The sequence below is a fragment of the Neofelis nebulosa genome, chromosome 3, assembly GCF_028018385.1.
Source record: "Neofelis nebulosa isolate mNeoNeb1 chromosome 3, mNeoNeb1.pri, whole genome shotgun sequence".
Lineage (NCBI taxonomy): Eukaryota > Metazoa > Chordata > Mammalia > Carnivora > Felidae > Neofelis > Neofelis nebulosa.
In genome coordinates this window covers 5790406-5815167 of record NC_080784.1, presented here as the reverse complement: position 1 = coordinate 5815167, position 24762 = coordinate 5790406, and positions in this window count along the sequence as shown.

Here is a 24762-nt window from a genome sequence, read left to right as displayed (position 1 = left end):
GGTTGGTATTTTTGTGTAAAAAAATGCTTGAAGCTTGTGAAATGTTTAGAGAGGAAAATAAGTGAGTATTTAGATATAAGAGTATATGGCTTTCAGTGAGGCTTTAAATGAGTTCCTGCCTAAGAGTAATTGACCTGTTTTGTTGAAGTTGAGGGAAGCTGGGGAGAGACTAAACCTTACAGAAGTATTTTAGAGGTACACACCGAGGACCGAATATGTCTGTTGATCAGCCTAGGAATCTGTTGGACATATGCAAGTATCCATAGAAGAATGGCAGAATGTCTCAGCCAATGGGGGTCTTGTTTCTTTGGGCAGGCAAGCTAATCGGATGAATTATAATATGACAAAAGTTCTCTAATTATGTATAAATAAGTTTTGAAGTATTCAAGAGGTCTTTTCTACATGGCTGCTTGTTGATAACATAGGACACAAAATACCAAAATTCCTGGTTGTAGGTTGAATATTTAAATGACTACAATCTCTCTGCATCTCAATCCTGCTGGTATTTTTTTCGCAATAATATTTCAAACTACAGTGTTTTTAATTGGATCAAGGGCAACATTCTTAAGAAGTATTATGCCTTCACTCTTGAATTGAGCTGTGTCTCTTCACTTATTTGTCACTGTTTCCCAAAAAGTGCTCTATGCTTTAGTCACTTCGTGTCTCTGCATCCTGTAGACTCACCAAAATCATTGCAATATTGTGGTTTTCCTTGAGTCATCCTATTTCCTGAATGTCTTCCGTCTCATATCACTTTAGATACATGTTCAGCTTTCCTAAATGCTCCAATCCAACCAAGCAGCTAACGCAATGGACCAGAGTGTTAGACTCAGTTCTAGATTTATAAGCAAAACCACAAAATGCAGTCCAACACGGTCTAATACTTATGGGTGGTTGTATATTATCTGAAACCTGTGTTCTGTTAAAAAAGGATGTCGTGCTTAGGCTCATAAGGACAGAAAGCCAGTTTTTGTGCTTATACATTATTACTCAAAGAACCAACATCTTAAGATAGCTGATAAATATTTTTAAGTGATGTCTCTCTGATGAATTTAAAATCGCTGCACCTTTGGGAGTCAGGAGCTCTGAAGAGTCTGATAATTCTCCATTTTTGCAAAGTTAATAATTTAGTCTGCCTGAATACCATGGGTCTAGCAGGAAGACCTGAGACTTCTGAATCAGAAATAAATAACTTTTAGCCTCAGCACAGCAGTAGACACATGGTGTCTATCCACAGACTTGTGGATTCCTTATGGTCCAGCCTTTTGTTTTGCCTCTCTCCTGCTGCATCCAGTATCAGAGGTCCCCGCTGTGTCTCCGCACTGTTGTCCACAGTTGTCTTCTCAGAACCGAAGTGCAGGCTTTCGTTACTTACGGCATCAAATAGCACACAAACTTCTCTAGCTGATCTCTCTGAAGTTAAGTCTTTCTTCTTTAATTCTCTATGTGCCTGGCAATAAACTTTCTAAAGCACCAATGTTACAGTGCAGCTTCCGTATTTAAGTTTAAAAAAAAAAAAAAAAAGGCAAAGCAAAGCACACTTTGATTTCTCATTAAAGAAAGCCCAGACCCGATAGTGGCTTTTCAGGTGTCCTCTAGATGGGTTCAGTGCACGCGTTCCTAGTTTCAATCCCAAGTTGCTTCACTTTACTGCCTTGTCCACCTCTACCTGTTCGTGTGCCCTCTGAACCTGTTCTCTCAAATCCAAATAACCGATCTCACTTAACTGGCAGCAAAGCGTGCTCTTGCCGGCTGTTCCATGACACCTTTCTCTAGTCGCCTACTGGAGACTATCTTGCCCTCCTCTAGTGCTCCAAACATCTTTCCTATTCATTGGTTATTGGCTCAACTTCCTATTCCGAGTTATAATTGTTGCTAAAATTTGATAAATATTCAGGAGGCTAAGTGTTTTCATCAGAAAAATTCCACAGTATTTTGGGGGCAAAACTCAAATTAGGTCATGGGTGTACAATTACTAAGGTGTGAATTCCTTTTAAATGTTACTTTGTTATTTTTGAAAGTGATTCTGCCTTCATCCATTTGTGACACCCTCTCTATTAAACAGTAGTACATCCAGGTTTCTCCTCTTCTGGGATTGTTTGTTTTATTATATTTAAGGATAATAAAACACTTAAGAATTTTATACGTTAAGTTCAATAAATATTTGCTTTTGAATGGTACTTTTTCAGTTGAAATTACACTGATTTTTGTAGGTGGCATTTTTATCGGTTAGCTGCAAAGTATTATTTATGTCATGTATTTTTGTCTTCCTTTATAAATTCATTTAGATACATTAATATCTCAATTGTGATATATTTCTTGAAATTTTATGGGGATCTGAGGACTCTCCATGGTGTATTTTCAACATTTCATGAGATCTAATTAATAATGAGTGGTGTGGGCGCCTTCTCTCAGATGAAAATCTTCCTGAATGTTAGCACAGCACAACGGCATTCTGTAGAATACACAAAGCCTGGGAATCTTTGGGGGCTCTAGTGATTTAGAAGAACCACTTACATAATACCCTGAGCTGTTACATCCAAGCTACAGCAAGTGGGGAAGAACTGGCATTTGTCTGCAAGACCTTTGCCATAATGAGACTCTTCTCAAAGCTTCAGGTAAAGAACATGGGGCAGTAAGATTCTGCTTCTGGCTGTCTGTATATTTGAATACAGTCACATGAACAAATAGTGGAATCAGCACTTATTAAAGCTGTGTTAGTTGTAGAATTCTTAAAATATTGTACACCTATAATAACATTTCAGGTGGTAGCAAAATATGTTTTATTTTAATCTAGAAGCAAAGTACTTCTCAGATATACATGTTGAAAAAATTAAATAACACGCATGCAATTAACCAACATGCCATTAGCTCTTCTCGCTGCTTACAATTGCAGCCATTTCTCCCAAAAGAAAAATGCATCCGGATCTTATTTTCCCTACAAATGAATACAGTAAAGTGAAAGTTAAATCAGTATGCATTCTTTGTAAAGAGTAAAATTAAGATCGTTTTTAGACTGTCTTAAATGTGAGTTTTTTAAGATGGCAACTGGTAGAAGTCAATCCAAATATATTTTTGAATAGGGGATTTTTGATATGAAAGTAAGCATAATCATCTATATGGGGAAAAAATATAACCTGTGCAGTTATCCAAATTTTCTCAACCCATAGTGTCATAAAATCAGGAATCTGTTCTGCAAAAGTTAAATGATTTTTAGAATATTTTTGAGTATTAGTATCTGTAGTTCTAATCTCTGAATCTGTACTTTGGAATTACACGGATGTTACTGACCCACCAGCCTCGTGCCTGAAATGTATTTGATCTGATGTAAGATCATGGATGTTTTCTGTGTGAGATGAAAAATTGTCTCCAAAGCTGTCGTATGTACAAGTTAAAGAGAATTGGAAAGAGCTCTGATGTAATTCACACTGGTTGCGTAAGTGACGTGCATTTTCTTTTTCTTGACTTTTTATAAAAGTCATATTTAAATGAAGATCAGTCTTACCCTCTCATCAGGCTGTAGGATACTTGAGGGCAAGGGCCCTGTAATACTTGTCGTCATATCCCCAGTGTGAAAGGCGATTCAAGGATTTCAGGGGGGTTGAAATCCCCTGCTAGGTGATGGTAGTACACACCAGTGGTGTTGAACGTTGCTTTGACAGGTTTGCAGAGAAGGGACATCCCTCACAGGCTGTGTCTGTCCCGAGTTTATATGCTCAGAGGCCAACATCCAGAAAAGGAGGAGGGCAAGGGCACTCCTGGAGAAGAGGAGTGTTGGAGATGACTCTCACCTTCATGGCAGAGCTCTGTGTCAGGGTCTGAATGACAACAGTGGCTGGGAACCTGCACAACCACAGACTATCTTATTTATGCCCTGTAGATACAGGCTGCAGTTTTGTAACGTATGCAAAATATTTATACATGGCTAACTATCTGTTTATCTGGTATATGTTTAACACAACTGGACATATAAAATTTTCAGTTGGGGGACGCCCAGTTGGGTGGCTCAGTTGGTTAAGCGTCCAGCTTCAGCTCGGTTTCATGGGTTTCTCATGGGTTTCATGGGTTTCTCATGGGTTTCTCATGGGTTTCAGCCCCGTGTCAGGCTCTGTGCTGACAGCTCAGAGCCCGGAGCCTGCTTCGGATTCTGTGTCTCCCTCTCCGTCTGCCCCATCCCTCCCGCCCCCCACCCCCGCGCTCTTTCTCTCTCTCAAAAATAAACATTAAAATTTTTTTTAAAAAATTAAATTTGGTGTGATCAGGGTTTTGAGCTTCAAGGGTCTTTGCCTGCTGTGAAATATAAGTAATGCAGGGACCAACCTACAGAGACTGTCTCTGGCTCATATATACAAGACAGTGCCTATCATAAGGCATGGCACGTAGCGGGGCAGATATAGGTCTGCTGAAAATATACAGTCAAATCATTTTTCATAATGAAATAATTGTGTAAGCCTCCAATGACAATCCAATTTTATTTCACTTATGGAAGGTAAGACAAACCAAGATTAAATTCCAACATTGATCTTCATAAAGGCTCCATTAGGACAGGACTGTGCCCTGGAAATAAGCATCTTTCTTATCTGTCCTTCAGGAATCGCATGTGTTTATTTCTGTTCGTTCTGTAGGCTTGAAATTGCTTTATATAAGGGATTTGAATTTCCTCTCTCTCTTTTTTTTTTATCAAAAGAGATTGTGGATTGTGCAGATACATCCATTTTCACTTTTATACTTGCTTCAGATACATTAGTTCAGTTCATCCTTAACAGCCATAAAGATTGCGCTGAGTGGTCTCTCGTGCGAGGTCTTTAGCACCAAGGATGGATGGCTTAATGTCCGGTGGGGTAATTACTGAAGCAACTGGAAAGGGAAGGAATCAGAAGGTAAAGAGCAGTGTTGGGACTGATTGCTCTAGCAAATATTTGGTAAAATTGCCAGCCACAGTAAATTCCTTCCCATCCAAGCTTTTGGCTTTGGGATAGAAATCAAAAACAAAACAAAACAAAACAAAAACAATCAAACAAAAACTATAGAATATTGCTGCATGCGGACCGCTCTTTGATGTTCCCAGCCTGGAACTGAAAGAAAATTAAAATTAGAGAAATGTTAGCCAGTTTGTAGACTGTAGGCAGAGAAAATTCTTTTTTTTTTTTTTTCAAATTTTTTTTAACGTTTATTTATTTTTGAGACAGAGCATGAATGGGGGAGGGTCAGAGAGAGGGAGACACAGGATTGAAACAGGCTCCGGGCTCTGAGCTGTCAGCACAGGGGCCCGATGCGGGGCTCGAACTCCGGACCGCGAGATCGTGACCTGAGCCGAAGTCGGCGCTCAACCGACTGAGCCACCCAGACGCCCCGAGAAAATTCTTTAATAGAGCTGTGTTCCAGTTCATCTCAGCTTTCAATCTAAGATATTTAAACGTCCAGCAATTCAGGGCCTGCCAGGATTAGAAAAATCAACTACTTCTCTATGTCAAACAACAGAGACACGTTATGTCCATCAGCTTCCTTCTCGGTAGCCTTGTGCTGTGAATCCAAATGCAAGCTAGGAGTCCGCAGAGCAGTATGGACGTCTGTTCCATTTTCTCCTCCACATCTGTGCTCACGCTTTCGCTGCCCGGCTCTGTGCCCTGGGAATATCGGCCCCCAGAGTGCATCATTGCACCCCCTGTGGAGAAGCCCTGGAATGCAGAGCAAGAGAACAGAGAGGCAGGGGTGTCTATTCCCTCCATGCTGAACTAGGTTTGGTAGTTTCCGCATGCTTCCTTCTGTGCAGCACCCCTCTCCTGCAGGCCCAGAGGAGGAACACGCTTCTGTTATTTTGAGTCCCCAGGTGCTACGTCTCAACCCTGCCCACATCTTCCTCAGTCTCTCAGAATCTCTTCAAGTGCTTTTGCGGAGTTTGCCAGGACTTTCCCATGGGGAGCCCGGCACCCATGAATCCTTATGAATCTCCTGAAGATATGTGCCATTACATCCAGGGCGACAATGACAGGCCAGTCACATAAGCTCATACAGACAGATAGCAAGCTAAAATACTGAAATCAAACATATCCTTGTCTCTTTTCATTCCTGTTCCCGCTTTCCTGCCTTTTAAACAGTATTTTGGGGGTGCCTAGCTGGCTTATTAGTTGGTAGAGCATGCGACCTTTGATCCCGAGGGTGTAAGTTCGAGCCCCACACTGGGTGTGCAGATTACCAAAAAAATAAAATCTTTAAAAACAATTATTTTGTTATTTTTTCGATATCTGTTTTATCTATTAGCTTTATAACTAGCATTCCTTACAGAATTTTGGTAGTCACTGTAGGGATTACGGTACACATGAACTTTTTCCAGAATGCTTGGAGTTAATATTTCACTGCTATGCATGAAGTAGGAGGCTTTTCAACACTGGAGGTTTGTGTACACGCTGTTGTGGCCTTTACTGTAGTAATGCAGTATGTGTTGCATCTACATATGTTATAATCGTCATAAAGCTGTGTTAGAATGTCTGTTTAATAATCATTTGAGGGCGCCTGGGTGGCTCAGTCCGTCAAGCGTCTGACTCTTGACTTCAGCTCAGGTCATGATCTCACAGTTGGTGAGTTCCAGCCTCGCATCGCGCTCTGCGCTGATAGCGTGGAGCCTGCTTGGGATCATCTTTCTCTCTTTCTCCCTCTCTCTCTCTCTGCCCTTCCCCCATCTCTGTCTCAAAATAAATAAACTTAAATAAATAAATAGATAAAAAATAGATAATAATTTGTATGCTAGAGAACTTAACGAGAAAAAACACAGTCTTATGCATCTGCCCTTATATTTATATACCCAGTGCTCGTCAGTTGTAGCCCATCCAATATTCTTTCCCTTCAGCTAGAACATCCTTTAGAGCTTCTTACATCAAAGGGCTGCTGGCAGTGAATTCTCTGCGTTTTCATTTACTGAATATGCTTTATTTTGCCTTCATTCTGCAATGATATTTTCCATGTAAATAGAATTCTGTGTTGGCAGCTCTTTATTTTGTATTTCTTTCAGGACTTTAAAGTTAGTGTTCTATTGTTTCTGATGAGAAATCAGCACGCATTCAGATTGTTCCCCTCTACATAACATGTTGTTTGTCTCTGGCGGCAGCCATGATTTTCATTTCGTACTTGGCTTTCAGCACTTTGGCGGCGAGATGCCTGAGTCAGGTTTTCTTTCTATTTATCGTCCTTGCGGTTGAGTTATCTTTTTGAACTTTAGGGTTTATGTCATCCCCCCGATATGGGTGATAGACATTATTTCTTCCATACTGTCAGCCACTTTCCCATTTTCCTCTCCTCCTGGGGCTCCAACTGTTGTTTTAGACCTTTGGATATTGTCACAGATGTCCTTGACACTCTGTTATGTCTTAAAATCATTGTTCTTTATGTTCTTCAATTTAGGTTTTTCTGATAAGCTATTTTCAAATATATCAATTCTTCTATGTCTCATTTGCTATTAATTTTTTATGTTAAATTGATTTTTATTCTAGAATTTCGATTGTGTTGTTTCTTATAGTTTTCCTTGAACTGCTGAAAGTTCCTTTTTTATTAATTACGAGTTTCATTCATTATGTTTTCTTTATATATAACTATGATAATAATAACTACTTAAAAATCCTTTTCTGTGTATTCCAATATCTAAACTTTTTGGGGGTTGTTCTGAGAATGGAATAGAGTTTCCTATTCCTTCCTATGTTGTATAATTTTGGGTTGTATTCTTCATATTGTGAATGATATATTATACTTTTACTTATATCGTGTGTTTCTTATGAGTACCGATATTTTAGCTGGTGGTTACCTTGATTACATTCAAATAGCAAATTCTGGATTATCTGTGTTGCATGGCAGCTGAAATTTCCTTTCAGTTACCTTACCTTTGGAAGAGCAGTCATGTATGTATATCTATTAATATATTAGTTATAAATTGCTGCGCAACATATTATCCCAGTACTTAGCAGCTAGAAACAACAAACAGTAACTCACATAGTGTGCAGGGCAGGAATCTGAGAGTAACTTCACTGTATGATTCTGGATTAGAGTCTCTTAATGGGGCCGCCAACTGGGTCTGTGATAATCCGAGATTCGACTGGGATTAGCACCTACCTCCAGGCTTAACCACAAACTCTTCATGGCTTCTTTCCATAAGGGATACTCATGATGGCAGCTAGCTTTCCACAGAGCTAGTGATCCAAATGAGAGAAAAAACCTGAAAGAAGTTTTGCTTGTTGGTTTGGTTTTGCATCCTAATGTCTGTAATTGTAAACCACCGTATCGGCCACATTCTATTGGTTACCCAGACTATTCTTGGTCCACTCTGGGAGGGGAGCATAAGATGGCTTGAATACCAGGTGTCAGTGACCATTAGGGGACATCTTGGAGGCTAGTTACACTGTCTTGTCTGTCTTCTGTCTTCTAATGTTTCGTGTCCCTCCCACTAGAAGACTTGTTCCTTCTCATAACCCTCAGAAGTCTCATCCTGTATACAATATCAGGTCAAAGTCTGTAACATTTTCACCTAAATCAGGCCTGGGTCGGGACATCCCTTGGGTATGGACATCTCAGAGTATAGGGCTTCTCACACTTCTCCTCCTCACGTACCAGACAGGTGGCGGTGATGCAGCCATCGTGTGTGGTGCTCCTGTTCAGGAAGCGGGGACGTGGGATTTCACACAGCTCTTGGTTTCACATTCTTACTTTTCCATTCATTTTTTTTTCTGTGACTTCGGAAAACGTAGCTTGCCATAGTTCATCCTGACAGCTTCCCTAGGAAGCAGATATTAATACCTCTGCCTGATTTGGGAGGAAAGGGTTCGTACTGGTTAACTGTATGAAGCAGATGTGGTTATTCATCACTTTCCAGCCCTGTCTTGCTCTGCTGTTCTGCACGCTGCCCTGTGCCCTGGTTCAGGGGTAGGGCTGCCGCACATCCTGCTTCCGTTGGGCTCCTTTGCCGTCAGACGTTCTGTTGACGTCAGCCCATGGGAAATAGTATCAGAAGCACAGATGGTTGGTGAAGGGAGAGTTCGGGACCTTCTCTTTCCTTCGTTTTCCTCAAGTATTACCTTCCCTCTGAATATTCTCCTTCCAGAATTCCACCTGACCTTTGTCCCCAGTGCAACCTTTCAGTCCACTTGACCCCGTGACAGAGGGTAGTAATGTCTTCCCACTGCCGCTGGTCCCCGACAACCTGAACGGTTTGTTATGATTCCCCACCTCTGAAAATGGCCTCCGTATTAATTTTCTTTAAAATCCTCATTTGGGATTTGTTGTGTCTCTGAAAAGGATCTCGAATGATAAGCTTTTCCATTTCTTTTAAACAGTATCCTAGTATAACATATAGAATATAAATTATACATGCATATGTTATATGAAACATGCATTATGTATACATATATCATACTAAATATATATGATATATAATATATAAGTATATATATGTAAATTGTATATAAACACATATACATATATTTATCCATACAGATGCAAAAATGTGTGTCTATGTGTATATACACTCACATACCTACATATGTAAAGAGGGAGGCTTCCAGTAAAGGAGAATTAAACATACAGAACGTACCTTAGTGTGAAAGTGTTTCGAGCCTTCAGAAACAGTGATGGGCAGCTCCCTAGCAGGCTGTGATAGAAGCTGTTTTGTTAGCCATTGAGCAGAGCCACTAATGTATCAGTAATTATTTCCTCATATTGTGTCGTTTTCTGACGTTTAAATGTCAATGGGTGTCCGTCCCGTCTAGGCATAGACAGATATTTTTAAAGGCCAACTCTATAAAGATGAAAGAATGATCACAGATGCCTCACGTGAGACCATGAGCTCCTGTGTTCTCTGATAAGAAAAGAAAGCCTTCTCTTTTAAGGACGAAGCCTCCTTCCACCGCTCCCCTATGATGCTCAGAGTTCTAGCGTCATTCTGATGAACCTGATGCCACAAACAGCCATTTGCATACTATTTTTTCCCCTAGCAGCTGGTGGGTGGAATTTTGATGAGCTAGCTCAGGTAGGTTGTTCAGAAGACCAAAACACATCCCTTAAGCTGCAGGAGTGACAGCTGCCACCGACTTCTGCTAGGCTTCCTCTTGGCCACCTGAAGTGAGAGATAAAGGAGAGCAGCGTAGGAGAATTTTCATTACGAGCTGGCCGTTCCATCAGGAGGGGTGTGTCTCACACTCGTCCTATTTCTTAATAGGTTCCAGTTATGAGTCAGGCTGTGTTCAGTGAGCAATTTCGTAATCTCCTTCAGCCTCGTTTTATTCTCTGTAACCTGATCGGTTGAGAAGCATGACAAATAAAAGACAATTCATAAAAGGAAAATCTCAACCTCCTTGCTTCATGCACATTCTTTGAAATAATAATTCCTATTTGTCAGCGTGGTAATATAAGGACTGAATGAGATGACAAATATAATAGGGCTAAGTATGTAGTAGATACTGAACGTATGTGAATATATATGTTGCAATTTAATGGATGAATAAAGCCATAATATACTGAGCCCTAGGCTACGAGTTGGAGAGAAAAACTGACGTGTGTGTGTGTGTGTGTGTGTATACATATATATATATGTATATATATATACATATATATATACATATATATGTAAATAACTGATTATAGATCAATCTGGAGAAATATGCACACACATATAATGCACATATGTACAAAATGTATGTATGTGTGTGTGTGTATATATATATATATGCAAATATTAAATAAGAGTTTTCCTATTTCTTACGGTATTGAGCCTAAGATCCCAAGCTAAAAACAATAAGAACTTAAAACACTCATTTTCTAAGGAAAAACATTCAAGCTACCAAACAGTCCCCTGGAGTAAGAGCTGAGAGGTAGTGGAAATGGTCTCCATTTCTATCTCCTCCCCAATATATACAGCAATGAAAACAGAGCAGTGAGGGACAGCCGTGTGACCTGGTAGGCTACTCCTTGTCCTTTGTAAAAGACACACTCACCATGTAACCTTAAGAGGCCACAAAGAATCCTCAGTCAGGATTGGACACACATGCAAGGGGTGGCTGGAATCTTATGCAGCTTGTCACACAGATGATGTTCACATTCCCAACCTGGCGCTGCTTCCGTGGTAACAAGGATTAAGGAGGTTTTGAGACAGCCAGGCTTAATCTCTGGAGGAATGAGTGGGTGTGTGCACAAGAAACAGGTGCCCACTCTGGTACACAGATGTCAGAAGACATAAGGTTGCCAGCAATGCCTACAAAGAGGCTTGGCAAGCTGATGAGATGCCCCTGCACATCTATTGGAAAGGCCAGAATAAAGAACATTGACAACATCAAATACTGGTGAGACTACAGAGCAGCAGGAGCTCTCCATCATTGCTGGCAAGAATGCAAAACACTCCAGACACTTTGGAAGACGCTTGGGTGGTTTTTCACAAAAATACAAATATTCTTACTCTATGATAAAGTAATCATACTTCTTGGTATTTACCTAAAGGAATTGAAAATTCATGTCCACACAAAAACCCGTACGTGGATGTTTATAGCAGCTTTATTCATAATTTCCTAAAGTTGGAAACCACCAGTAAGTGAATGGATAGACAAGCTTTATTATATCCGGATGATGGCATATATTCAACACTAAAAAGTAATGAGCTACCAAGCCATGAAAAGACATAGGGGAACTTTAAATGCATATACTAAGTGGAAGAAGTCAATCTGAAAAGGCTACATTCTATATGGTTCCAACTGTATGACGTTCTGGAAAAGGCAAAACCGTGGAGACAATGAAAAGATCAATAGTCTCCAGAGGCTGTGGATGGTGGGAGGGGGGTTGGAGTGGGGCAGAACACAGTGGATTTTTAGGGCAGTGAAACTATTTGTGACATCATAATGATGGATACAGGTTGTTATCCATTCACCTAACCCATAGAATATAAAACACCAAGAGTGAATGCTAATGTAAACTTGAACTCTGGGTGACAGTGATGTGTCCATGTACATTCATTATTATAACAAATGCATCATCCCAGAAGGGACGTTGTTGATGGGAGAAAGCTATGCATGGTGGGGAGCAGGGAATATATGGGAAATCTTTGCAGCATCTCGTCAATTTTGCCATTAACTTCAGTTGCTCTAAAATAACAGTCTTTAAAAGTAAAAAAAAAAAAAAAGCCTTGATATAGTAGGTGTGGGATAAGGATTGGGACAGCCACCATATCTGTTCTGCTGCCCGCCCCCCCCGGGAATGGAAGAAGACAGTTGAGTCAGAGGCTTCATTGTAAGTATGGACGTGCAAGATGAGGCATACAGTGTAGGGCTCTCTAGGAAGTCCTAGGACAAGTAGAATTACATAGGAGTTGGGATACATGTGATCAGAATATTTATTGCTGAGGGAATCAACTGGGATGAGGCTATCTCTGAGAGGTTGCTCTGTGACTCACCCTAACAGGGTAAGTGTGAACTGAATGTTACCCCAACATAACTACATCTACCTTCTAGCTACTCATTTCATGTTGGACCTGTTACGTGTTTTATGAGTGAATATCCAGGGCTCTATAAAAATTTAAAAAAAAATGTTTATTTATTTTTGACAGAGAGAGAGAGAGAGACAGAGCATGAGTGGGGAGAGGCAGAGAGAGAGAGAGAGGGAGACACAGAATCTGAAGCAGGCTCCAGGCTCTGAGCTGTCAGCACAGAGCCTGACCCGGAGCTTGAACCCACCAACTGTGAGATCATGACCTGAGCCGAAGTTGGACACTCAACCGACTGAACCACCCAGGCGCCCCTGTAAAAAATTTTTAAAACAATGCATCCTTTAATAGAGCCAGGATCTGAACCCAAATATAATTCTCAACCATTACCCCAAACTGGGCCCCACAATAGGGGGTAGTTAATTACTGAAAAAATACCAAGCACAAAATCTAGTTAAAAAAAATAAAAGTAGGCTTGGCACCTATGTCTCTCTCTAATAATTGAAGATGATGGCTACATTTATATCTGTGTTATTCATCGCTGGTTATTCTGTCATCCTGCTGAAGGACTTGGGCACATGGTTTTTTACAATAGGTGCTGGCTAAATCTCAGCACTGTGCTTGCAATGATTTCCCACTGTCCCTGGGATTTATGTGATAATAAAAGAGGGGTAATCAGGTGAGCAAAGAACTTTCCCCAGGATCCTAAACCTGAGATTCCAAGAAACCAAGCACAATTTAAATAATTGAATAAGAAATCTCTGTGGACTGGATTTTCTCCCCAGAAAACTAACACATTCAATTCCTATTTAGAGAACTGAAATGTTGAAGAAACTACATTTCTTATTTTACAGTTAAATTCAGACACCAGTAAACGAAGCTAAGGTGTAAAGTGTTTCCCTCTTATGTACATCCAAGGGGAAAATGGATGCAACAATTTTAAGTAGTTATTTTGTGTCCAGCACAGAGATAGGCAGTTCACATATTATTATGTGATATCTCCAAAACTCTTTGAGATGAATATTATTTTCATTTTGCGGATCAGAGAACTGAGATTCAAAGAGTGGCCACTGTCACACTGCTAGACATGAATATTATGACGTTTTGTAAAACTTTCTGTGATAAATTAGTCGACATTTCTGAAAACCAGGAAGAAAGTATTTAATCAGATTTTTGAAATGTGTTGGATAATTCCCAGTTTTATGTATCAAGGTGAGAGAATGAGTCATCTGAGACTTCTGCTCAGAAATCTGTATTACGATTTGAGTCACATGGAATACAACCCCAAATATCGTTAATTGTTCATCCTTTGATTTCAGTTTAGTTCAACAAACACACTGAACATCAAGTATGTATTTTCATCCATTTGTTATTTATTAACAACCCTTAGTGAGTACTATATGCAATAATGTATTATGCAATAATGGAGATGCAGTAATGAATGTCATTCTCATTATTGAAAACTGACAAGTAGCTAATACGTGTATAAAGTAATACATGTAAAATGGTAAGCAAGAGAGCTAGGAGAGGGAAATGCATGGGAACAATATAAAACAAAAAAATAGGAAAAGGATATCAACAAGGAATTTGCAGAGTTTGAAATTCAAAAACATGAAAACCTATTAATGAAACTCAAAATTATTTGCTTTCAGATAAAAAAAATACAACAAAAGTACTATATCATACTATACCTATTCAACTGGCAAAAACCCACAAAGCTTGACAACATCGAGTGTTGGAGAGGATTTGGGAAGGCTGAGCCCTCCGTGTGACTGTTGGGAGTGTAGAGGCCTCCTTTCTGCCACGTTTATTAAATGATCTGTTCTTAGATCTAAGTCCCAAAAAATTCTCCCAGAAGTCTGCAAGAGACACCGCCACAGTGCCCATTGGCAAGGGGATAGTGCAAGTGTCACCAGGAGGATGGGGAACAGACTCCCATCTCCCGTTCTCATGGATGTAGGAGTTGTGACAGTTGATCTTGTGGGTCAACTTCACTGGGCCATAGGGTGTCCACACTAAACATTATTTGTGTGTCTGAGGATATATTTGGGTGAGATTAGCATTTGAATGGGTGGGTGCAGTAAAGCACCTTCCCCAGTGTGGGTCAGTGTCATCCCATCCTTTGAGGGCCTGAATAGAACAAAATGTGGAGGAAGGAGGAATTCTCCCTTTATTCTTCCTGTCCGGTTGCTTGAGCTGCGATGTGGATCTTCTCAATGCTCTCAATGCTTCTCAGTGCTTCTCAATCTCTCTCAGGCCTTCAGATCCTGACTATAATCTCTATCTTCAGCTCCCCTGGTTCTCAGGCTTTTGACTTTGGATGGAGTTCAACCACTGACTCTCTTGGGTGTCTACCTTGCAGACAACTAATCATGGAATGAATCATAACTACATGACCAAATTCCTTATAATGAATCTCTTTACACACACACACACACACACACACACACACACACACACACACACCTACCTTCTATTGGTTCTATTTCTGTAGAGAATCCTGACTAATACAGTGGTCTATAATGAGAGAGAAAAGAACTATGATAGAGAATGTGACAAAAAGCAATAAATAAATGACATAGAAAGGGGCCTGGCATGGAAAGATACTAATGTACTGTGAACTGAGTAAGATTTATTTCCACCTTAGTATATGAGATCAAAAAGAAAAAAAGAAAAAAAAACATTCTGTCCCATTGAATCCAACTAAAACTAATTTTAAAATGGTTTCAATTGCAATATTGACCAAGACTCTAAAGTACCTAAGGATAAACACACATACATGTATTAATATAATATATAGGTATGTGTTTATATATGCATATGTGCACTTTCTATTGATGGCCACTTAAATAAGAGCAGAGAAAAGAGGAGATGTTCTTTATTTTTTTTGTTATGAAAGGATTCAGTTCAGAAAACCCAGTAATGGAAATTCTTAATTACTTCATTGAACCTGTATGTTCATTGTTACTGCAAACACAAATGTCATTGTGGGTTTTTACATTTTTTCTTTACTTTGGTTGTCTCAACAATTAGATCTTAAAATTCAAGTTAGAAACCAAAGGATCAATGATAGTAAAGATATATTAGAAGAAAAATATGGTTGAAAATTTACTCTACCAGATACTAGGACTTCAGACTCTGAGACTCCTTGATGCGAAAGACAAGCTGACTAGTGAAACAGAAAGGGAAGCCCAGGAATAAACTCATGCATACTAGGAAACAGAGGTGGGTTTTCAAATCAATGTGGAGGGGATGGTCCAATCAGGCAGTGGTTTTGGACAATGGATTATCTATGTGGATATATATAAGTGAAGTATCATATGGTATATTGGTGAAGAATGCAGACTCTACATGGATTCAAAACCCACTCCTGTCTATGATATGCCGTTTGCAGGAAGTTGTTTTACCTTAGTATCCTTATCTGTAAAATGGACTTAAGGACTGCCTGACTCATAGGGTTAGGAGGATTCAATGCCATCACATTAAAAGTGCATGTAGTACACAACAGATATTTGTTAGCTACTGTACTCATTATAAATCCAATTGATAGCCTGCATAATTAGTATTATTTTCCTCCTAGTTAATTAATTCATATGTCCATCCAAAATGATTTATTGGACAACTACCATGTACCAGATACTGTTTTGAGTAGTGGACATAAGAGAATGTAGGAAGCAGACGTAAATCCTGCCTGCATAGAACCCTCAGTCTTGGGGAAAGAGATTAATTTTACTCTCAATTGCCACCTCTTTGTCTTTTTGTGGAAAAGCCACTAAAAATGGGGCATTCACTCCATTCCATTTCCTCTTCCACATCTTATCTAAAATATACATACAGGGGCACCTGAGTGGCTCAGTCGGTTGAGCGTCCGACTTCGGCTCAGGTCATGATCTCGCGGCTAGTGAGTTCGAGCCCCGCGTCGGGCTCTGTGCTGACAGCTCAGAGCCTGGAGCCTGTTTCAGATTCTGTGTCTCCCTCTCTCTCTGACCCTCCCCCATTCATACTCTGTCTCTCTCTCTGTCTCAAAAATAAATAAACGTTAAAAAAATTAAAAAATAAAATAAAATAAAATATACATACAGTTTTCAGCTTCCAACATCCTCAGATTTATGTTGTTGTTGCTTATGTACAGTATTTAGAGCAGTCATTTTCAGGAGAAACTCTATATTAGGGTCTCTTTGTCCAGAGCAGAAGTAAAAATTTTACCCCTTAATATCTAATTCCATTGATTGCAGATATTTTCATTTGTGCAAGGAGCATGGTTATTTTTTTTCCAAACCTTTAAAACACTTATTTTCCTGTTCATATTTTTCACTTCTTCTTTGATTTTAAAACATATAAGAACTGACACTTATTCACATTCTGGTACAGAGCGTGTGTGTGTGAGTGTGTGTGTGTGTGTGCACGCGCGTGCGCACGCATGTGTGAAGTTTATTTGTTGCAATCTCTGAATCCAGGATTGTCGGTATATTCTAGAGGGAGGATTTACACTTGCTTCTGTGAGGCACCACTTAAAATATTCATAGCCTATGGTTTTCCTTCTATACTGGTAGTATGCTTTATACCTGCAAATCCATACGGGCTTCTCCTGTGAGTACAGATTCTCTCACCAAAAAATTATAGCTTTACGAGTAACCAAGGTCAAAATGCATTTTTTTTCTGCTTTCTTCTGTGTGTAGCTTCAAATTTCCATTGGCTAACTTATACACTCCCAACCATATAGAGAGTCTTTAATTAGAATTACCATATTCACAGAGCATGAACTTTGCCTTTGAGGTCCTTCCAACCCACTCAGTTTTCAAAGGAATACCTTGTGATCACTGGACACATCAGTACTCCCAGGACAATTAAACAACGCATACAAAATAAACCAAAAACCCAGCACATAGTTACATCTACCTACTCTACATTTCTGCTTTATTTCTAGTCACTCAATTGTGACCAACTTAGTAATGCAACTTAAAATACAATATTTATACAAGAAATGTAAATTTTCCAGCAGATTTCAATAGAAATATTGTTCGAGATAACAGTATCTGGAAATTTAAGTGTTGTTCATTTCACATTTCTTAGTTCTCATTGGAGTTATAATCCTATTCAAATTTAATATTTTAATATTATTTAAGAATGACTAACGTAAAAATGCAAATTTTTCATTACCTCGTTTACAATCGCAACCCATAAAATGAATGGAGAATATATTAATTCTGATCACTGACTTTCATCCCATATGTTATTTTTGTCCAATGATTTGCTTCTCTCTTATTTTTCCCTTCCCCGTATATTAGATACCATACTTTCTCTGCTCAATATTTCTCTGTCTTTTTCCACTTATTACTTTAAAAGTTTATCTAACAGAATATGTTGGCAATGATCTATTTTCTGAATCACCTTTACTTCTGTCTTTATTTGGACTCTTGTTTTACACATGATAAAATTCTTATTTAGATATAATTCTTATTTCATATATTCCATAATTGTGTGATGTTGAGAAGGCTGCTGTCAGCCTAATTTTTAAAAATCTTTTGACTTTATTTTTTAGAGACATTTTCAGGTAACAGCAAAACTGAGAGAAAAGTCCAGAGATTTCCCATAGATACCCTGCCCCTACATAGGCACAGCCTCTCCCATTATCAACATCCCTACCAGAGTGGGACATCTGTTACAATCAATGAACACACAGTGACACATCTTTATCACTCAGAGTCCATACTATGTATCAAGGTCACTCTTGGTGTGGTGCATTGTATGAGTTTGAACAAATGTATAATGATGCGTTCCATCCTTATGGTGTCAGAGTATTTTACAGCCCCTAAATCTTCTGTTCTCCACTTATTTATCCCTCTCTCCCCTTTAATTTCTGCCAGCCATGGATTTTCTTTTGAACTTTCTCCATACTTTTGCCTGTTTCCAGAATATCATGTAGTTGGAATTACAAATGTGTAACCATTTTAGTTTGGCTTCTCTCATTGAGTAATATGCATTTACGGTACCACCATGTTTTTTCATGGTTTAATACCTATTTCTTTTTAGTTTATTTACCCATTCACTTGCTAAAGTCAATTTTGGTGGCTTCCAAGTTTTGGCAATTATGATTAAAACTGCTATAAACATCCATGCACAGAGAGTTTTGTGGACATAAGGTTTCCATTCCTTTGGATAAAAACCAAGGAGGGCACTTGGTGGGTCATTATGGTGAAAGTAGATTTCGTTTTCTAAGAAACTACCAAACTATCTTTGAAGTGACTGTCCCATTTTGTATTCTACCAGTAATGAATGAGGTCTTATTGCCACAAGTCTTCATCTGTGTTTGCTGTTGCCAGTGTTCTGGATTTTGGCCAGTATAATAAGCATGTAATGGTATTTCATTGTTTTAATTTTCATCCCCCTGATGGTGTATGTTGTGTATATTATTATTATTATTATTATTATTATTATTATTGTTATTATTACATAGTTGGCATCCAATGTTACATCAGTTTTGGGTATACAACATAGTGATTTGACAATTCTATACATTACACAGTGCTCACCATGAAAGTGTACTTACCATCTGTCACTATACATTGTTATTACAATATTATTGACTACATTCCCTATGCTGTTCTTTTCCTCCCTGTGACTTATTTTATAAATGAAAGTTTTGCCTCTTCATCCTTTCACCTATTTTGCCCACCCCATTAGCTCCCTCCTCTCTGACTCCTACCAACTTTTCCTCTGTTTCTTATTTGCCATCTATATGTCTTCTTTAGTAAGGTATTGTTAAGATTTTTGTCCTATTTTAAAAATTATTTTGTTATTGAGTTTTAAGAATTTCTTGTTTATTTTTGATAGAGTTTTTTTTTTATCAGATATGTCTTTTGCAAATAATATATTCCAGTTTCTGGCTTGTCTTCTCATTTCCTTCACGTTGTCTTTTTTCAGACTATTAACTTTTTCTTTAAATAAAATTGAACTTATCAATTATTCCTTTCATGAGTAATGTCTTTGGTATTATATCTAAGAACTCATTGCTATATACAGGGTTATCTCTAGGTTTTCTCCTATATTATCTTTTTGTAATTTTATACTTTTGCATTTTACAGTAAACACTTTGATTAATTTTGAATTAATTTCTGTGAAGAGTGTTAAGGTCTGTGTCTACATTCTTTCTTTTTACTCTTTCTTTCTTTCTTTCTTTTTTTTGCATGTGGATATGCAGTCATTATAGCATCATTTATTGGAAGCAAAGCATCTTTACTTATATGTATTGCCTTTGCTCCTTTGTCAAAGTCAAATGATTATATTTATTGGGGTCTATTTCTGAGCTTTTATTGTGTTCCTTTCATCTGTTTGTTTATTCTTTCACCAATTACACACTACCTTGACTACTGTGGCTTTATAGTAAGTCTTAAAGTCAGGTACAGGTAGTCATCCAAATTTCTTTTTCTCCTTTAATATTTTGTTGGTTTTCCTGAGTATTTTGCCTCTCTTTGTAAACTTTAGAATCTGTTTGTCAGTATCCACAAAATGATTTTCTGGGACTTTTACTGGGATTTCATTTAATCTCTAGATCAATTTAGAAAGAACTGACATCTTAACATATTGAGTTCTTTTATCCGACAACATGAACTTCATTTATTTAGTTTTTATTGATTTTATTCATTAAAGTTTTCCTCATATAGAGCTTATACAAATTTTGTTAGGTTTGTAACTGAGTATTTCAGGGTTTTGGTGCTAATGTAAATGGTATTGAATTTCTGAATTTGAATTCCACTTATTCATTGCTGGTTTTGGAATGACATTAACTTTTCTATATTAATCTTGTATCCTCCAACCTTGCTATAATTGTTTATTATTTCCAGACACTTTTTATTGTTGTTGATTCTTTCTGCATACATGATCATGTGATCAGCAAATAAAGTTAGTTTTATTTCTTCCTTCCCACTCTGTACCACTTTAATTTTTTTGTCTTATCTTACTTCATTAGCTAGTTCTTCCAATGTCATGTTGAAAAAGAATGGTGAGAGGAAACACCCTTACCTGTGCCTCATTTCAGAGGTAAAGGTTTCTTCCCATCAAGTATTATGTTAGCTGTCAGTTTTTATAAATTTTCTTCATCAAATTGAAGAATTTTTCCTCTGTTATGAGTGTGAAAAATATTTAAATAAGGAGGTCCTTATACTGGGATGGCCCTATTGCCTATGGAAACAAACCAAAACATAAGTCAGGCCACCCCCACTAGAATATGAGAAGTGAACCATAAGAGCAACCAATCATAAACAGCCAGCGAGGCTTTGCCGAATAAGGTACCTATTTAGAGTATAAACAATCAAAACTAGTTATTGTTATCATGATTATGATTATGATCATTTGCTTTACTTCAGTGTGTTGTCTCTAGTGCCTTGTCTCCGGCTCCTGTCACTGGATCACCCCTAACCACATTTGCTTTTGCATTATTCACTTTGAATCAGCGTATTCTCAAGTAAATCCTTGGGAAAAAAAATTGAGTATGCCTCAGTTTACCTTCTAATGTTAGCTTACAAAGATTTTTAATATGAGTAGGTTTTAGATTTCGTCAAATACCTTTCCTGTATCAATTGATATGATCATGTGACTTTTCTATTCCTATTTACATGATGGATTACATTAATTGATTTTAGAATATTGAAACAGTCTTGCATACCTTGGATAAATTCCACCTAGTTGTAGTGTATAATTCTTTTTATACATTGCTGGATTTAATTTGCTAACGTTTTAAATTTTTTTTTTTTTCAACATTTTTTTTATTTTATTTTTGGGACAGAGAGAGACAGAGCATGAACGGGGGAGGGGCAGAGAGAGAGGGAGACACAGAATCAGAAACGGGCTCCAGGCTCCGAGCCATCAGCCCAGAGCCTGACGCGGGGCTCGAACTCACGGACCGCGAGATCGTGACCTGGCTGAAGTCGGACGCTTAACCGACTGCGCCACCCAGGCGCCCCATAATTTGCTAACGTTTTAAACAGTATTTTTGCATCCATATTTATAAGAGATATTAGTATTTAGTTTTCATTTCTTATAATGGCTTTTCCTGGTTTTGGTATCAGGCTAATGCTGGCCTCATAGAATGAGTCAGGGAATATTTCCTCTGTGGCCTTTCTCTGAAAGAGATCGTATAAAATTGGTATAATTTCTATCCTAAATGTTTGGTAGAATTCATCAATGAACCCATATGGGCATGGTTCTTTCTATTGCAGAAAGTGATTAATTATTGATTCATAATTATTTACTTGGGCCTATTTAGATTGCATATTTCTTCTTGTGTTAGTTATGGCAAATTGTATCTTTCAAGGATTTGCCCCATTTTATCTGGGCTATGAACTTTATGGAAATAGAGTTGTTTGTAGTATTCTTTTATTATCTCTTAAATGTCATAGCATTTATAGTAATGCCCCTTATTGCATTTCCAGTGTTAGTAATTTGTGTCCCATGTTAGTTTTCCTCAAGTAATCCGATTAGTGACTTACCAATTTTATTGATCTTTTCGAAGAACCAGCTTTTGGTTTCATTAGTTTGTCTATTGAGTTTGTGTTTTCAATTCTATTTATTTCTGCTCTCCTTTTTAGTATTTCTTTTTTCTTTCTTTGGCTTTAATTTGCTTTTGGTTTTGTTTTTTGATTTTTGTTTTCTGTTTTATTTTTTTTTTTTTAGTAAGGTGGAAACTTATATTATTGATATCAGATCTTCTTTTCTATTACAGGTTTCCCCTTCTATCCTAAACTAGAGAATCCCCATGGAATCTGTAGTGAGCCCAAACAGCATAAAGTGAAGAAGCAGTTACCACTAATTTCCATGGAAAAATTTTTGAGTGTTCCCAGGTCCCCAAAATAACCTCTCTTGGACTCTTCTGATATTTAATGGTTGCACAAAATAAATTGAGGTGAAACACAGATGCTCACAGACACAGTTCAGAGCTATGGCTGCATGATGCTGAGACAGCGAGTGTATTTCCCAGGGAAGGGGTTTCATGGTGACACTCTGTCTGCTCATGGTACGTGCCACCCCTGTAACAGCTCACGGAAAAACAAATACTGAGCGCTATTTTCAGTTTTCATCTTTTTTTTTTTATAACAGCAAAATCCTCTTTGAAACTTTAAGTTAGCAAACACAGGTACTAATACAGTCTTTTGCAAAAGAGAAGCAGCATAACACAGACTTTCAAAAAAGTAGAGGATGCCTGCAAATGGAAACGAAGCTGTACATTTCTAAGCACTGCTTTTGCTACACCCCACAGATTTTAATGTACGTATTTCATTTTTATTTATTGAAACTGAAAGTGTTAAATTTCACTGAACATTTCTTATACTGCCGTTTGTTATTTCTAAGTTTGTAGTCTTCGTCTCCATGTATTTTGGAGGCTTTCCGGTTACTTTTCTCTCATTTATTCCTAGTTAAATTCAATCGTGTTCTGAGAACAGATGTATAACTTCTGTGTTTTCTGATTTGGTGAGATGTGTTTATTGCCCCTAAAGTGGCCTGTCTTGATGAATGTTCCATGTGAGCTTGAGAAGAATGTGTACTCTACTGTTTTTAAGTGAAGTTGTCTACAGGTGCCTATTATATCAAGCTGATTGATGACTTCTTCAAGTTCAACTATGTCCTTACTGATTTTCTGCCTACTGGATCTGTCAATTTCTGATAGATGGGTGTTGAAGTCTCCAACTATGATAACAGATTGATTTATTTCTCTGCAATCGTATTAGTTTTGCCTCACATAGTTCACTGTTCTCTTATTAGGGACCTATGTGGGAAGCATTGCTATATCTTCTTGGAGATTAACCCCTTAGCTTTATGTCATCCCTTAGTCATCTCTGGTAATTTTTTTTTTCATCTGTGAAGTTTGCTCTATCTGAAATTAATATAGCTACTCTTGCTTTGATTAATATTATTCTGCTGTATGTTTCCACTTCATTTTTTAAGTTTGTATGTCTTCACACTTAGAGAGTATTTCTTGTAGACAACACATTTTTAGTCTTGTCTTGTAAGCTACCCTGGCAGTCTTAGTCTTTAAATTTGTGCACTCAGGCCATTGATACTCAAAGTGATTATTGTTGTAATTGGATTGATACCTACCATATTCGTTACTGTTTTCTGTTTATTGTAGTTATTTCTTTTCTTGTCTTCTCCTTTGCTGCCTTTTGTGGTTTTTGTGAAGCATTTGTATGATTCCATTTTTGTCATCTTTCTTAGTATATTGGTCATACCTCTTTTTTTAAAAAAAATAGTGGTTCCATCCGAGGTTACAATATATGTTTGCAGCTAATCCAAGTCAGCTTTCAAATAACACTGTTCCACTGAACAGGTAGTGTATCATATATTAACAAAATAATCCTAATTCCTCCCTTCTGTGTTTATTATCATTGCTGTTATTTATATTATATGTAAGCTTATACAAGTGTACATATACATACACATATGTGATATATACATACCCCAGCACACATAAAAGAATAAATTGCTGGTGTTATTTTGAATAAACTGTTACCTGTCAGATCAATTAAAAGTAAGAGAGATAAAAGTTTTTATTTTAACTTCACTTATTCCTACTTTAATGCTCTGCCTTTCTTTATGTGAACTCAAATTTCTGACATGCTATTTTCCTTCTCTCTAAAGAACTTTTGACATTTCTTGTAAGTCAAGTCTTTGGCATTAAATTCCTTAAATTTATGGTTATATTTATCTGATAAAGGTCTTAATTCTCCTTCATTTTTGAAGGATAATTTTACAGTGTACAAAATTCTCGGTTGGTGTTTTTTTCTGACAATATTTAAAATACTATGCCCCAGTTTCTTCTTGCTTGTATGGTTTCTGAGAAGATAGATTCTTATGTTTGTTCTTACCTAGGAAAGGTTTTTTTTTAATTTCTGGCTTCCAGGATTTTTTTCTTATCTTTGATTTTTCTGAAGATGATATGCTTAGGTGACTTTTTCTTTTTTCTTTTTCTTTTTCTTTTTCTTTTTCTTTTTCGTTTCTTTTTCTTTTTCTTTTTCTTTTTTTTTCTTTGCCTTTATTCTGCCTTTTTATTTGCCTTTATTCTGCTTGGTGTTCTCTAAGCTTAGTGCATCTGTGGTTTGGCATCTGACATTAATGTGAAGAAATTCTCAGTCACTAGTGTTTATTGTACTTCTGTTTCTTTCTTTCTTTCCTCTTCTAATATTCCCTTTATATACGTGTTACACCTTTTATAGTTGTCCCACAGTCCTTGGATACTCTTGTTTCGTTTTTCCAGTATTTTTTCTCTTTACTTTTTCAGTTTTAGAAGTTGCTGTTGAGATAACCTCAAGCTCAGAGAT